A 12,411-nucleotide genomic window follows, 5' to 3' on the forward strand; every position below is an offset into this window, starting at 1 on the left:
CAGGAAACACAGACACAAAAGAGACTCCTTACTGCTCTCTGGATAAGAAAAATGGGCATACACATCAAAAAGTCTCTCAAATAACTATGACTATTCCTCTAATCCAAGCTGTTATCACTCTTGGTTGGAGACCTTACAAATGGAAAAAAATATTGAGAAGTTCTACAGTCCTTCAATATGACAAGAAAAAATACCCAATTACATATCATGAGATGTGCCACCTCCACCACATCTGCCAGGGCCTAGGAGAAATTGCAGAGGAAGTGATAACATGAGTACTGTTCTCACTGATAAACTGTCATTCAGCTCCAAGGTGATGGCAAAAGACACTCTGGTAAAACAAAACACATCAAAGCAAGAAACCAGATGCTACTCAACTCAACACTAAATCATACTGCTGTAGGCCTACCTTGGCTCAAGGAACATTGCGGAAGAGGGGATAGAAAGATTATAGGAGCCATGAAGTGAGGCTCAAATTTCCCACAAAGAATGACTACAGCCTTCATGACCCCAGATAATCCCACTGAAGATAGCCCTCAGGCAAAGGGGAGTGGGGACAAGGGATATAAATGTATAAGCTTTTATAGAAATCAAAGCTTAAAAAGTCTTCTCTCTCTGCTTGCAAATAAATAAAGAATTTAAAATAGTGAAAAATGAAGATGGTGCTCAGTGTTTAAAGGCACTTGTCTGAAAAGCATGACAGACTGAGTTCAGCTCCCTATTTCCCACTTAAAGCCAGACGCATAAAGTGGCCCATGCATTTAGAGTGTGTTTGCAGTGGCAAGATACCATAGCAAGTCAAGTCTCTCTCTCTCTCTCTCTCTCTCTCTCTCTCTCTCTCTCTCTCTCTCTCTCTCCCTCCCTCCCTCCCTCCCTCCCTCCCTCCCTCCCTCCCTCCCTCTTTCTTTTTCTCTTAAAAATAACTAAAATGAACCCAACATGGCTCAAGAAAATTTTCAGAAGAGGGGGCAGAAAAAAGTTTAGAGCTACACATTGGGTCATTATGCACACAGGCATCACCTCCTATCCATAACTGATGGCTAGCCCCACAATGCATGACCCACATTCCCCAACAAGGAGGGTCCCTGCAGAGGGGGGAGGTTGGGGAAGAGGCTAACGATGATACCAACATGACTGTATACACTGTGTACATAACTAATAGAAAAAAGAAGAAAAAAATAAAGGAGAAAGATAAAATAACAATATAAGGAAATCAATTATATCAACCTTAATTTGAAGGCTAGTTCTTTTCAGGACTCTTTAATAACATTACAGAATTTTTGTATAATAAAAAGTAACCTGATAGTCACGACACAAATACATTTTAATATGTCTCTTTTATAAAAACTCTAATATATCTGAATAGCATCATTAATTATGTTATAAAAGGTGACTAACATTTTAAACTATTGTCTTTGCTAAAAAATTCTCAAATATTGTAGAGTATTAAAACGACAGTTGGAAGCAATACTACAATTACAGAAACTGACAAAACAGAAATTTTTCACTTTTAGCAATAAACTATCAACTCTCAAATTAGCTCTAAAAATAAGTAAATAAAAATATTTTTAAAAATAGAAATACCAACAGACCCAGTTATACCATTACTGGGCATGTACCCTAAAACCTTCAAACCAAAAGCCAGAGAGATTTGCTCAACCATGTTTGTAGCAGCTCAATTCGTAATAGCTAAAAGCTGGAATCAACCCAGATGTCCATCATTAGAAGAATGGATAACAAAGATGTGGTATATCTACACAATGGAATTCTATACAGCAGTAAGAAAAAATGACATAAAGAAATTTGAGGAAAAATGGTTGAACCTGGAACAGATCATTCTCAGCGAACTTACCCAATCACAGAAAAAAAATCGACACATAGTCTCACTCATCTGCAACACCTAACCTGAATCTGCCCAAGATGCCTTACATACCCAGCAAGCACTTCATGGACTAGATAATAAGATGGATGGGAGGGCGGGGAGGGAATCAAAGGGTGGAAAACAGTAATCCGGACCCAAACGGCAATGGTACCATAAAATTCTACTTCCTAAAAGACCGACCAAATGGCTGAACCTTCACTAGACCCTTACAGGAAACACCTGAACCACAAGACACTGGAGAGGGTAGGATCAAGACTGACCTAAATCTCCTCCATCTTCCCTCCCTCCCTCTCCCCCTCTCCCCTCTATCTCTCTCCTCTCTAACTCTTGTATATTAGTTATCTTTTTCCTCAATTTCTCAGTGGACACTGACCTGTAACCCCCACTTCCAGCTTGGGCCTACCATCTACAATGAGCTTTTGATCAGAGAAACCTACAAGGATTCCCCAAACAATGACAGACTTCTGTCAGAGTACTTGATGACCCACCAAAGGCCAGTGGTAAGACCCTATTGTTGAAGACTCCATACGCAGCTGACACGTAAAATGGAATGACATGGCTGGAAGCCAGGAGAGAGTCAGTCCCCAGACAGTCAGCATGTCTAGTGCCAGAAGGCGCTACATAGGCGACTGGGGGAAATGACCAAGATCTGTCCAAGCAACACATTGTTTAACCTAATTAGCAACAAATAACCGGATGTGATGCCCACACAAGTGCAATAGTGGTACACAGCCATGGTGAGGAATCAATTGCTCTTGATTTGGCTAACTGATCCACTCAGTGGTACTAGACCCTTAGCTGGAGCTGGGAAACAAGTCAGAACCATACCCAAACACAAGCCCACTCTACAATATCAAGCTACCATCAATCACGGGGTATAAGAGGGCCTACACCTATCAAACTGTCTATCAAAAAAGTAAGTCTTATCTCAATTTTCCAGGTGCTAACTTACTCTCCGTTGGAGAATCTGCTTCTCTTTTCCAGATAGATGCAGATCTTAAGAAGAGAGCTGCCCCAACATACCTCAAAAGGGGCCCAACTGAAACTAAGGACAACTGGCGAAATAAGCAAGGGTGATGTTTTCCTGTGAACCGGATACCAGCACAAAGGGGAAGGAGATCAACGCAGAGAAAAATAAACTCCTACCAAATCAGAGAGCCAAAGCCTCAGAGGCCCCCAACACCTCAGCACTGAAGTAGACCAAAAATGAACCCAACATGGCTCAGGGAAATCTTGCGGAAGAGGGGGCTGAAAGAATGTCAGAGTTACATGTTGGGTCATGACTTGCAGAGACATTTATCATACTAATAACTGGGGGCTAACTCCACAATGCATGACCCATTTTCATTAACAAGGAGGGTCTAATGGGAGGGGGTAGATCACAGATGAGCCTAAATAATGGTACCAAACTGCCTGTATTTACTGAAAAGAAAACTAATAAATTAAATTAAAAAAAAATAATAATTCCACCCAAGTCAGCTAGGGAAGTTACTGTTGTTTCTTTCAAGAGCATGGAGGAGGGATCACTTGAAGGGCTAAAAGACAGTTGTACCATCAAAAGGCTCACCTCAGCATATGTGACAACTCAGGAAAGCTGCATCCCTCAAGCTCCCTGCCCAGTCGGTACACAGCTGAAGAGTGTCCCTTCTGCAGCAATTACTGCGGCTTTTATAACCTTGCAGAGGGGCCTGATGAGTCCTGGAGAGGGACCTCCTGAATCATGCATAGGGACCTTATGAATATTTCGGGGGAACTTCACAAATGCAAGCATAGGGACCTTCTGAACCACGTAAATCTCATTTCTTTAAAAGCTTCCTAAGCCCTGTAAGTTTCTTTCACTGCCTGAGCCTTATGAGCCTCCCTGCTTCCTCCCAGAGGAAATGTTTCAAGTCAAATGAAACAGCTACATAATAGACATTTTGGTCAGTGATGGACTATACATCTAATAGTGAACCCATTAATTATATCACCTAATGATTTTGTAGTCAAAAAGATGCATTCAGTGATGTTGGAATGATGATTAAATTACTTAATGAGACAATGCTACTAATAGCTTATCTTAAAGTGATACAAATTTAAAAAAAAAAACCAATGCAATTAATAAATAATAAACATTATTTTAAAATGTATGGAGAAAAAATGTCTTCCTCATGCTTTTATTGCTTCTGAGAATGACATTTAATTTAATATTGTGGGCTATAGATGTGTCCGAGTTCTATAATGATGAAAGTTGGGACAATAAGTGATGCCATTATGGACATATTGTATTCCCATAATTCATAGGCTGAGCCTCCAACCCTAATGCTGTAATGTGTGTGAAGATGGGCCTGTTAAAGATGATTATGGTTAGATGCAGAGGTTAGGATGTGTGTTCTGATGTACAGGAGTAGTGTCCTTATAAAAATAGATTTACATTTTATTTCATATCACTATCGTAATTATATTTTTCCCTGTTTCTATTATTTTATCTCCTGCCTACTTTCTTTCCTCTCCTCCTCATCACTCTCCTTTTTTCTATTTTTCTGCTCCTCTTATCCTCTCTCCTCTTCCCTAACCTCTCTGACTTTCCCCAGCTCCTTTGCTCTTCTTTTCCCTTCTCTCCTCTCTTTTCTTCCTCATCTTCTCCTCCTCATCATCATTCTTTTGCCTTCCCCCCTCTGTCTTTGAGAAGGCATCCATCTACAAGTCAGACTGAATACTTTTATTACAAACTGAGATGCTGGATCCTTGATGTAAAACTTCTACCTGCTAGAACCTTGAGAAAATAAATTATTGTGTTAAAATTGTTGCTTTAAAAAATAAATATATTTTTAAAAATTTCTTTATGATAGCATTGTCAAAATATCCATAATGCTACATTTATTCTCTGACAATGTCCAGGATATGTGTAGATCCTCAACCTGAGTTTTGTTTCATTTATATTGTTTACTGTTTCTTCTCTGCTTTTGCAATTAATTAAAGTAAAACTTTCAAAATAAAAGGTCATGAAAAGTTCTTTGAGAAATTCAAGTCTTACAGAAGTATTCAAGGAATAAGAACCTGGAAGAATTGGGTCAATACTCAGGATACTGACACCTACAAGAAGAAAAGGTGGGTGTATTGATTAAAAGGGCAGTAAATGGATCTTCCCTGAGATTTTACCAACTAGAGGTTTACCAACTTAACATCCGAAGTGAGTGGAGGAATTTTCTTTATACTAATCAAAAAAAAAAAAAATCTCTGTGTTATAACTCTTAATGGATTCCATTGCTCATCAAAGGTTGTTTTATTTTTTCCTCAAAAAAAAAAATAAATAGTGCAGAACCACAAGGCATATAAAATAGACAAAGCATAGTCAGGTGGTATTTGTGGGGTATCACAGGTCTGACTTCTTAGAATTTGTTCCTTAGTGTGGTAGCCCCAATCCACAGTTCCAGTCACCAGTGAATATAGGGTGATTATCTCAAATTTAGAGAGGTATTGGCTTTTTATCTTAGCATCTGAGGCCCCCATAATATGGCTCCAAACAACTTTTCTAATCCTTTCCTCTATTAAATATCAATAACATAACCAAACTTCCAATCAATTCAAAATCTTTAAGGTATCCACATCTTGCCCCATGTTCTTTTTCTTTGTCTGGAAAATTCTTCCACATTAGGACACTAGAAGAATTGTTTTACTCAGCTCAACTAAGCAGAGGTAGCCCTATGCCTTCCTATGACTCACCGTCCAGGGGGATTTTATAAGTGCCCCTTAACACACTGCACTGTAACTGTGACCCATTTAAGACTGAGGCCCACCTAAGTTATGCTTATCTCTGGCCAGTCTTAGAATGGTGAAGTTTTAGAATGAACAAAAAAATGAAAAAAAAAAAAAGCAAATTTCTGAAAGATGTTTTATCTTGGAGATTATCAAGTCACATTGAGGGATGACACCAGAAAAATAGCATCAGAACTTCCCAAAGACTATTCAGTCATTTCCTTTTTCATTAATTCTCTTTTGTTTCTTAAGGTAAGCCCAACAGACTGGCCCTTTCTTTATCAAAGAGAGCAAGAGTTAGCAAGAGAGAGAATTGGCATACCAGGGTCTCCAGTCACTGCCATCGAAGCCCAGATGGGTGGCACATGTGCTACCTTGTGCACTTGTAATACATTGTGTGTCTGGTTTATGTGGGATCTGAAAAGTTGATCATGAGGCCTTAGGCTTTATTGGCAAGTGCCATAACCACTAAGCTATCTCTCCAGCCCTCTAATTCTCTTTATGATTATCTAATTAAATAAGACCTGTCCTTATTTTCAAACTTTCCAATGTACTGTGCTCTCTTCCTTACTTTACCATCTAGCCACACTTCTTACTACCCTATTTTTTTGGTGGGGGGGGGGTTTCAAGGTAGGGTCTCACTCTAGCTCAGGCTGACCTGGAATTCACTCTGTATTCTCAGGGTGGCATCAAACTCTCAGCAATCCTTCTACCTCTGCCTCCCGAGTGCTGGGATTAAAGGCGTACACCCGGCTTCTTACTACCCTATTTTATTTTTTACTGAAAAATGAATCAAATATTTATATTTTCATATGAAAATGAGCTTATAACCACATTTGAAATACTAAAAATTGGGATTTGGACATAGCTCATTGGGTTCAATTCCATGGAAGGGAGGGAGGAATGAAGAGAAGGATGGAGGAAGAGAGAGAGAGAGAGAGACCAAGTCCATCTATTACTGTGCTGAGCCCAATAAAGTCATAACAATGGGTCTATCTTAGAATAAGTAAAGAAAATCTACCAATAAGCTTCTGGAAATTATATATATATTATTTGGCCCCAGTTTGTATACCAGTCATGCTGTGAAAACCAGCTTCTGAAGTCATACTAATCCTCCTCCTCATCTCCCTAGTGGTAAGATAACAGACTTAAAACACCATGCCCAGCACTATATTTCATGGCACAGTGTGCTCTCTGGCCATATTTGGGGAGTTTTACTTGGTTATTTAGTTTTTAAAATTAATATATCATCAATAATTATCATAATACCTGTCACAAAATAAATATTCAGGAAGTACTGGTTGAGTGAATAATTGAATAAAAACAAACAACTGAATGAATAGTAGCTTCATATTTTATAAGAAATAATGTTCCTGAAATAAATCCCCACTTTGTTTCACAGTGAATCTACTATCGTTGTTTTCTTCTCACAGAGCTATGTGATCAAGGTTTTCAGAAATCACAATAACAATGGCTTTCACTCAAAGCCATCACTGATCATCTGTGGAAACAATATAGATCAAAATCACCTCTCAGCTGGCTTGTCTACACAAAGCCTCATTTTGCCCCAGATATCTCTACATAGACATCTCTGCTTGCCAGTTTGCAGCCTACAGGAAAACAACCCTAGGAAAATGGTTTCACTTTTCCCTTTTCCTTCTATGGCATATTAGGTACCAGTACTCTAGAGTACACTTCTCTTTTCTCTTCTAGTAAATATATCCCACTATGAAGTAATTGCTGCTGAATTTATAGAACTCTGACATAAAAAAATGACTTCCTACTTGATACTCCTAAGGATGATGTAGCTATAAAATTAATGAGTGTAAATGATAAGAAAAGATAATAAAATGGTGCTTTCTTTTATGTAAGATCATAGAAATCTGCATTCCACAGTTAAAATAAATTTGGCTCTTCATGCATTTCTGCCACACCTCTCAATCTACCCATGAAGGGAAAATGTTAGCTGCATGCTTACTTTTATTAAATTAACAGGAACAGAAAAGTAAAAGTTGCAAGAAACAGTGGTATCACCTGCCCCTTGGAATCACCAGGTGAATGTCATTCCTGTATTTTGAATATTTTAAATATTTTAATATTTTGAAATTAGTCTGAGAAGCATATTAAAATCTATCATCTTCTCCACTTCTGCCATCACTTCCTTGCTCCTCAAACTACAGCCTAGGAGTCACCACTCCATAAAAAAGAGATGATGTCGCCTCTTCCCCATAACTGGTGGCTGCCCCCACAATGCATAATCCATAATCCCCATGGGTATAACTGGCATACCCAACAAGGAGGATCCCTTCAAGAGGGGGCAGGGATGAGGGTAAGGATGGTACCAACCTGTGCTATTTACACACTGAGTATGTACATAACTAATAAAAAATAGAATATAGTTAATATCAAAATTTAAAAAAAAAGTTCCTGAAACAAAAATCAATAAATCTTGATCTTGGCTTGTTAAAAAAAAATAAAGGAGGACTGGAGAGATGGCTTAGTGGTTAAGTGCTTGCCTGTGAAGCCTAAGGACCCGGGTTCGAGGCTCGGTTCCCCAGGTCCCACGTTAGCCAGATGCATAAGGCAGTGCACGCATCTGGAGTTTGTTTGCAGAGGCTGGAAGCCCTGGCACGCCCATTCTCTCTCTCTCCCTCTATCTGTCTTTCTCTCTGTGTCTGTAACTCTCAAATAAATAAATTTTAAAAAAATTTAAAAAAAATAAAGGAGAGAGATGATGCTTTTATACCTGACTTGTTTTTTTGTCTACATGATAAGGGTCTTTAGCTTCAAGTTTAGATGCACAAAGAGGATGACTCTATAGAATAGATTTGTTAAGTGGCAGAGCAGGTGGGAGAGATTCAAGACTCTAGTTTGCAGAAGGAATCCTTGGGAAGAGAATAAAAGACAGTGCAACAGTAGCAACAAGAAAAAAAAGGAAGCTAGTGGCAACACAGGGAAAATTGTATTAGCAACACGATGATATTATCAGCAAAGAAACATTTTAAGACAGCCAATATTTTACAAGTACAATAATTGATATTATTTCCACAAAAATGAAGCCATGTTCCAAGAGAAATTTGCAATAGAATTGAAAGTTTCTACAATCCAGAACCCAACAGCCATGCTCACAAAGATGGTTAAATGTCACCATACATAGAATGACAGACACACTCTATGAGTTCTTTATCAAAAGGAGAAAAACATGCATTTCATATCCAAATTTAAAAAATTTGATTTCTCTGACATTAGATACTGCTGGAAAACATAGTAAATGTCCAAGTTTCTAAGGAAAAGGTACATAAGGGTGTACAGTTATAGATACTGACCACAGTGGTGACTCCATTTCCCAGTAAATTCAACAGTTATTTGCATACAACCAGGAAACTTCAGCAAAACAAATCCACCCACAGGAGACTGGCAAAGCTTTCCAATGTTAATACTTAAGTAATTGCTATTCTCAGTAGCTATTATACATGGGGGTCTGATACAGTGCTGTCTATAAGAGTCAGTGCATTCTTAACTGCACCACTGTGGGCCAAAAAAAAAAAAGACCCATAATTGGATAGACAAATAGCACAAGAACATGTTATTCCCCTCTAAATTAAGATTAGTTAGACTTTCTAATCTCATAAATGCTACTTTAGCTCCAAAATATATCTTTGTTAGAGAGTTTGTTAAGAATGCATATATCTAGGTTAGGATTATGTATCTTATTTCCATTATTAATTTGAAATTGTTTTGAGGTAATGTTGCCCTAGTATTTCAAGAAAACAACACAGAAAATATTCAAAGTATAAAAAATCATGTTAACCAACAGATATTTTATCATTTTAATTTCATATGTATCATAACCTAATCTTCCCAAAACCTAGCATGCAATCCTTTCTTTGGTTACTGAAAATAATATATACAAGACCTACTTCAAAAGAAATTTAACCTCAATGACAGAAGATGTTTGCAGCTAAGCAAAGGAAAAGAAAAAAAGCACATTATAAAGAGAACATTTCCTCATTTGGTAAAAATATTTACACCTGCAACAGTATTTCTAAAATTAAAACGGGGAACATTTTTAGGACGAATGGTGGCTCTTTGTCTTATTCAGTGATTCTGGGTTACTCAAGTGTTCTGCCTGATGCATGTAATGACTGAAAATTGATTTTACAGAAACTCTAGTACTAAAGTCTCAAACAAGAAATAAATCACAAATATCTGTACAAATTACAAAATTATGGTAACAGGATTTACAGGTATAAGAAAATATGTATTACATTCCCTTGCACAGAAAGATAGCATCTTCTACTCTAAAATTGTCCCACTGCTCTTCCTATTCCATATTCAGATATGCCCATGATAATAAGGTCATTAAAAAACTGATAACTGCTTCAATTTACTTCATATATATTATTAGCACATTACTATGCAGAACCGGAAGCCCTGTTTTTTTTTTTAAAGATTGCTCAATTCATAAATACCATCACTGTAATTTCAGTAATGTAAGTTTAAAAATATGCTCACAGAGCCTACCATCCTGGGTGCAATTCTCTAGCACTCACATATAACCAGAGACACAAAATGGGTCTTGTGCCTGGATTTCATTTGCAAGAGCAAGAGGCTCTTGTGCCCATTTTCTGTAGCCCCCTTATTCTCTAACTCCCTCTCTATATTTTTTCTCTTTCTCCATTTCTCTTTCTCATGTGTGCAAAGAACAACATTAACTTTTTATTAAAAAGAATGATTACTTCTCATGTTTTTTTGTTTTTAAATTAGAGCCCAGACTGATCACATCATGAAACCCCAAGAGGTGAGTAGCAATGAGCAAATGGATCCCAGGAGAGCTTCCCCCACACCCCTGCACATACAATCTCCCTCATGCACATAGATACAAGACTTCTCAACAAAATATTGGCAAACAGAATACAAGAATATATCACAAAGATCATTCACCCCAACCAAGTGGGCTTTATCCCAGAGATGTAGGGATGATTCAATACATGCAAACTGATAAATATAATTCACTATATATGACTGAAAGACAAAATTCACATGATCATCTCAATAGATATAGAAAAGATAGCTGACATTAACCAACATCCCTTCATGAGAGAAGTCATATATAGAAACTGGGAATATAAGGAACATATCTCAACATAATAAAGGCTACTTATGACAAACTTACAGTCAGCATAATACTAAATGGGGTAAAACTTGAAACTTTTTCACTAAAATCAAGAAAAAGACGAAGGTATCCACTGTCCCCACTTTTACTTAATATAGTACTGGAAATATTAGCTATATCAATAAGGCAAGAGGCACACATAAAAGGGATACAAATTGTAAAGGAAGAGATTAATTTAGGATTATTTGCAGATGATATGATTCTATACATAAAGGATTCTAAAGACTCTACCAGCAAACTGCTAGAGCTAATAAACATGATACAAAATAAACACATATAAATCAGTAGCTTTCCTATATACTACCAAGCATGCTGAGAATGAAATCAGGGAATCCTGTTCACAATTGCCCCAAGGAAAAAAAAAAAATAAGTACCTTGGAATAAACCTAACCAAGGAAGTCAAGAATCTCTGCAGGAAAACTTTAAAACACTCAAGCAAGAAATTACAGAAGTCACTAGGAAATGGAAAGACATCCCTTGTTCTTAGATTGAAAGAATCAATATTGTGAAAATGTCAGTTTTACCAAAAGCAATCTACACATTTAATTCAATCCCCATCAAAATCCCAATGGAATTCCTAAAATTCATTTGGAAGAACAAAAAACCTCAAATAGCCAAAACAATTTTGAGCAACTAAAATAAGGTTGGTGGCATCATGATACCTGATTTTTACTGAGCCATAGTGAAAATAACATCATATATTGGCACAAAAACTGACATGTAGATAAATGGAAGAGAATAGGAGAGCCAGATGTTAGTCCAGGCAACTACAGCCACATGATCTTCAACAAAAATGCCACAAATATTCATTGGAGAAAAGACAGATGCTTCAACAAATGGTGCTGGGAAATCTGGATATCTATATGTAGAAGGATGAAAATAGATCATTATCTCTCTCTATGCACACGCATTAAGTCCAAATGGATCAAAACCATAATATCAGACCCCAAACTCTGAAAGTGCTAGAGGAAAATTAGGAGAAATCCTTAAACATAATATTGGCATAGGTAATGAATTTATGAATATAATCCCAGTTGCTCAGGAAATAAAATCACTTATCAATCCCTGGGACCTCATGAAATTACAAAGCTTTTGTACAGCAAAGGACACTGTGAATAGAGCAAAGAGACAACTTTCACAATAGGAGAAAACCTTTGTGGGGCTATATATCTGACAGAAGATTAATATCCAGGATATACAAAGAACTCGAAAACAAACCTAAAAAATAAGAAATCAAACAATCCAATTACAAAATGGGCTATGGAACTAAATAGAATGTTCTCAGAAGAAGAAATACAGATGGTATATAAACATGTTGAAAAATTTTCTCTATCCTTAGTCATCAGGGAAATGCAAATCAAAACTACTTTGAGATTCCATCTCACTCCTGCCAAAATGGCTATCATCCAAAAAACAAATAGCAATTAATGCAAGTGAGGACATGGAAAAAGAAGAACACATCTACAATGTTGGTGGGAATGTAATCTGGTACAGCCATTGTGGCAATCAGTGTGGAGGCTCCTGAAACAGCTAAAAATAGATTTGCCATATGATCCAGTTATAGCACTCCTAGGCATATATCCTAAGGACTCATCACACTACCTCAGAGATACTT

General features: G+C 37.3%; 1 pseudogene; it reads left to right on the forward strand.

The window, feature by feature from the left end:
- Positions 1-271: 271 nt before the first annotated feature.
- The window catches only part of LOC101595929, a 69,901-nt pseudogene continuing 57,761 nt past the window's right edge, over positions 272-12,411 (forward strand).

The sequence above is a fragment of the Jaculus jaculus genome, chromosome 1, assembly GCF_020740685.1.
Source record: "Jaculus jaculus isolate mJacJac1 chromosome 1, mJacJac1.mat.Y.cur, whole genome shotgun sequence".
Lineage (NCBI taxonomy): Eukaryota > Metazoa > Chordata > Mammalia > Rodentia > Dipodidae > Jaculus > Jaculus jaculus.